This window comes from Canis lupus, chromosome 19, assembly GCF_048164855.1.
Source record: "Canis lupus baileyi chromosome 19, mCanLup2.hap1, whole genome shotgun sequence".
Taxonomy (NCBI): Eukaryota; Metazoa; Chordata; class Mammalia; order Carnivora; family Canidae; genus Canis; species Canis lupus.
This window is the reverse complement of record NC_132856.1, coordinates 52,854,247-52,859,302: the sequence shown is the minus strand read 5'-3', so window position 1 is coordinate 52,859,302 and position 5,056 is coordinate 52,854,247. Positions and strand designations below refer to the sequence as shown.

Here is a 5,056-nt window from a genome sequence, read left to right as displayed (position 1 = left end):
ATTTTTTATTTATTTATGATAGAGAGAGAGAGAGAGAGGCAGAGACATAGGCAGAAGGAGAAGCAGGCTCCATGCACCGGGAGCCGGACGTGGGATTCGATCTCAGGACCCCGGGATCACGACCGGAGCCAAAGGCAGACGCTCAACCACTGAGCCACCCCAAGAAAAATTCTTAAAAGGTAAATATGAGGGGATCCCTGGGTGGCTCAGTGGTTAATGTTGATAGGCCGACCCTCAGCCCCTGAGCCACCAGGCGCCCCTCATTTTATTTCCTTGATTACACTCACTTATCGGCACTCACGTTATATTCCTGAGGAAGCCTTTTCCCAAACGAATTTATCAAACGTAATTAACTGGAAAAAAAAAAAAGTTTTAAGAGATTCTCAGCTCAATTCTCACAAAAGCAAGCCGCGAGTAAACTTCTCTGGCATTAGGAAGGCAGAAGGGGACGTCCTTGATGTGAATTTCACCAAGACCTGTTCCCCCGCCGAAGCCAACGGCCTCCGCAGCTCAGGAAAACCGCAGGACGCCAAAGAGGACCAGCCGCCGACAGGTGACCGCCCAGCCCGCGAGGCCCCGCCCCCTCCCCGAGGGACCGCCCCGCGTGACCACGCCCCCTGGCACGCCGTTGGCCCGCCCTCACTAAGGCCCCGCCTCCCCGGCCCCCTGCTCTCGCCCGGGGCACCATTTATCCCCCTCACTGAGACCCCGCCTTCCGGGAGCCCCGCCTCCAGGGACCCCGCCCCCCGGCTCCCGCCCGGGACGCCATTTATCCCCCTCACTGAGACCCCGCCTTCCGGGAGCCCCGCCTCCAGGGACCCCGCCCTCCCGGCCCCTGTTTGCTCACCCTCACTGAAGCCCCGCCTGCCCAGAGCCCCTCCTCCTCACTTTCGTCGACGCCCCGCCCTCTAGGGGGGCCCTCCTCCCAGCTCCCGGCGGGACCTTGCACCTGCAGCCGGTCTTCTGTGCTGGAAGCAAATAACGACAAAAACCGTGGTGCGGTTACAGGGAAGATGGCGGCCGCCCCGGGACGCGCACCCCGCTTCCGGTCTCGGGGCTTGGAAAGTAGAAGGCCCCGGCAGGGCCCGCGGGAGGGGCGGCGGCTGCGTCCTCTGGCCTCCGTGCGGAAGCCCTAGGTCGCCCCCGCTTCCATCCCCCCCACCCCTCCTCCGCTCCATTCTCCCCTTCCACCCTTTCCCTCTCCACCCCTTCCTCCCCTGCCCTCCGCCTCCCGTACGGGGTGGGGGCGGGACCGGAATGCTCCGGAGTCTTGTGGGGGGAGCCCGGTCCCCTCCACCCCGCACCTGCCCGGCAGCTTCCGCTCAAAAAATACTGTTCTCTTGAGTTCTCGCAGCTGGCTTCAAGGATGTACTAACCTTAGGGGTGCTTTGTTATGCAGCAGTAGATAACCGATACATCCCCTCTCACGATTCTTTTTCTTTTTTAAAGATATAGGGCAGCCCGAGTGGCTCAGCGGTTTAGCGCTGCCTTCAGCCCAGGGCCTGATCCTGGAGACCCGGGATCGAGTCCCACATCGGGCTCCCTGAATGGAGCCTGCTTCTCCCTCTGCCTGTGTCTCTGCCTCTCTCTCTCCCTCTCATGAATAAATAAATAAAATCTTAAAAAAAAAAGATATTGTTTACTCATTCACGAGACACAGAGCGAGAGGGAGGCAAAGGGAGAGGCAGGCTCCTCTTGGAAGAGAGAGGCTGACGCTGGTCTCCATCCCAGGACCATGGGGTCACAACCTGAGCGGAAGGGCACATGCTCAGCCCAAAGAGCCACCCAGGTGCCCCCTCCTCACTCTTCTTGAAAAACACTCTTGTCCGTTCTCAGTAGTTTTTCAGTATTATCTTTGAGTTTGTCTTACATTTCCCATTAATCTTGGGATTGATGACTTTATTTAAACTTGTCTGTTTTTATATGACAAATAATAAAGGATGTTTAGATTTAGGTATGAACAGGTTTAGATCTTTTATGTATCGCGTTTGCTGGTTTTAGTTTGATGTAGTTACCCTCATTTCCCTCAGTAATGCTTTTCCTTTCATTCATTCATCAACTTGAGTCATACCTTCAGAACTTTATTTTTTGGGGGGAAGAGGACAGATGGTAGAACAAACATGCAAGAAAACATGTCGGTGCCACATTGGAATATTTCTAGTATATTTACAAACTGAATCCTGTAGAGATTCATTAGTTACTTTTTAAAAAAGATTTTATTTATTCGAAAGAAACAGAGAGAGAGACAGAGACATAGGCAGAGAGAGAAGCAGGCTCCACGCAGGGAGCCCGATGTAGGACTAGATCCCAGGACTCTAGGACCACGCCCTGGGCCAAAGGCAGGCACCAAACCGCTGAGCCACCCAGGGATCCCCTCATTAGTTATTTTTAAACCATGTTTTAAAAATAAGAAATACTATTTTTAAAAAGTTTTGACCTTAAAAATAAAGCTTATTTTACCAGCAAAATTGGGTTCATTCAGAAATAGCCAAGAATTACAATTTGAGACAAGCAAACTGTGGCAAAAACCATAGGCTAGTCCAGCAAAGGAGAGGAATGTTATTCACGGAAAAGAAGGAATAAGCTAGGAGAAGTTGTTTTGAACAAAAGTCAATTGGATAAAAGCAAGATTTGAGAGTGATGAGGAGTTTCTCATTGGCTAAGTTGCCTGGGGAGTCAATTTCTTGTAGGAGACGCAATGCACATCTTTTCCTATTTGGGACCTGGAATTGCCAGTTCTTCCTATGGTTAACGTGACATGGTAGAGCGTGAGACCTAGCTCTTCTGGCCTCCTGACTCCACTTTAGTGAGGTTTCCTTTTATTAATTTTCACAACAGGAAACAAATTTATAGTTTAAATTTTATTTTATTTTAAAAAATCTTATTTATTTATTTATTTTTATAAATTTATTTTTATTGGTGTTCAATTTGCCAACATACAGAATAACACCCAGTGCTCATCCCATCAAGTGCCTCCCTCAGTGCCTGTCACCCAGTGATCTTATTTATTGTTAAAGGTTTTATTCTTATTTAATTTTTTAGAGAGGAAGAGACAGAATCTTCAGTAGGCTCTATGCCCAGCACAGAGCCTGACCTGGGCTTGACCCCAAGATCATGACCTGAACCAAAACCTAGAGTCGGACACTTAAGGACTGAGCCACCCAGGCACCCCCCAAAGATTTTATCTTTAAGTAATCTCTACAACTAACATGGGGCTCAAATTTACAAGCCCAAGGTCAAGAGTAGCACTCCACTGACTGAGCCAGCCAGGTGCCCCAAAATTTTATTTTTAAGTTATCTCTACATCTAACATGGGGCTCAAACTTACAACCCCAAGATCAAGAGTTGCATATTCCACTGACTGAGTCAGCCAGGTGGCCCTAGAGTTTAAATTTTAAACAACTTTTAAAATGAAAACCCCCCACAACCCATGTACCCTTTCTCAATCACGAACCCCTGGCTCCCCACTTAAAAAAGGAGCAATATCCTCATTTTCTATGGTTACCACTTCTTTGCCTTTTTTTATACTTGTACCACCTAAGTATTCATTTCTGATTACTACAGTTTAATTTCATATGTTTTTGGCTTACAGAAAATGAATCATACAGGGTTTTTTAAATGTTTTGTGGGATTCATGCATATTACTGTGTATACTTCTGTTCATTCATGATAATGTATAGTATTACATTATTACTTTGAATATGCTGCAGTCTATTTCCCATTTTAGTGATGATGGGCTTTAAATTGTTTCTAGTTCGGGGCTGTTTCAGATCATGCTTATCTGAATATTCTTGTACTAGTATGTATCTCTTGATGCCTGTGTGCAAGCATTCCTATTTTTTTAAGCACTCCTATTGTATACATTTCAAAGAATAGAATTAAAAGAGTCCCTGGGTGTACATATCCTCCACCATAATTGATGTGTTTTCTAAATGGATTATATTAGTTTTCCGTGCTGTTTAACAAAGTACTATAAACTCTGTGGCTTACAACATAATCTCAGTTTCTATGATTTAGCTAGGTTATCTGTGTTAGAGTTTCACAAGGCTGAGTTCAGGCTATCCAGGGCCAGGTCTTCATTAGTTACTCAACTGGGGAATAAGGATCTACTCTAAACTCCATCAGCTTATTGGCAAACTTAATTTCCTTTTGGCTGTACTATTTGACCAGAACAAAGGCAAGAGAAATGTAGCTAAAATTAAGTCTCCTTACAACTTGCAGCCCACTAATAAATCCCTGAGATATGCAGAGCATTGACATTCCTCAAGGCTGTTTGGCTGTTTTATTACTGATGTCTCATTAGAGACTAAAAGCAACCTTATCTTAATAGCTAGCCCTCCAAGAAGGCTAAAGACCTTGCTTTTAACATGCACAAATTCCTTAGAGACTTACATTATCCCTAACCCCCACCAACTAAAAAGTATACAATCAATTACTCCTCATAATCGCAGTGCAGCTCTTTCTGCCCATAGGTTCCCATGCTATGATAAAAGCACCTTTTTGCACAAGAAGGTCTCAAGAATTCTTATTTGTTCACTGGCTCCACATCACTATTCATGAAAGCCTGCTTCTTCAATGCCAGCAATAGAAAGGAAGACTCTAGGGATGACAGTCTGCTAGCAAGTTTTATATAATGCAGTATAATTACAACAGTGGCATCCCATCATCTCTGCCATATTATATTGGTTAGAAAGAAATGATTGTGCAAATGTATACTCCCACACAGTGCATGAGCATTACTGTTCTGCATCCTTATCCATACTTGGTATTGTCAGCCTATAATTTTCAGCACTGTATTAGGTGTGTACTAGCATCTCCAGATGGTTTTATTCCCATTACACAAATCACTGAAACTGAGCATCTTTTCATATGTTTATTGTTTGGAAACCTTTTGTGAACTGCCTACTCAAGGCTCTCACACTTTTTTCCTTTGGAATTTTTGTCTTTTTCTTTTTTAAAAAAATATTTTGTTTATTAATTCATGAGAGACAGAGAGAGAGAGAGAGAGGCAGAGATACAGGCAGAGGGAGAAGCAGGCTCCATGCAGGGAGCTCGA

General features: G+C 45.6%; 1 long non-coding RNA gene across 1 annotated transcript; it reads left to right on the top strand.

Annotated features, from left to right (window-relative positions):
- The first annotated feature begins 643 nt into the window (after window positions 1–643).
- LOC140610866 (uncharacterized) lies at window positions 644–2,565 on the top strand. The gene is made up of 2 exons (XR_012012330.1): window positions 644–996; window positions 1,450–2,565. It is a non-coding gene; the product is annotated as an uncharacterized lncRNA (long non-coding RNA).
- The last annotated feature ends 2,491 nt before the right edge of the window (window positions 2,566–5,056 follow it).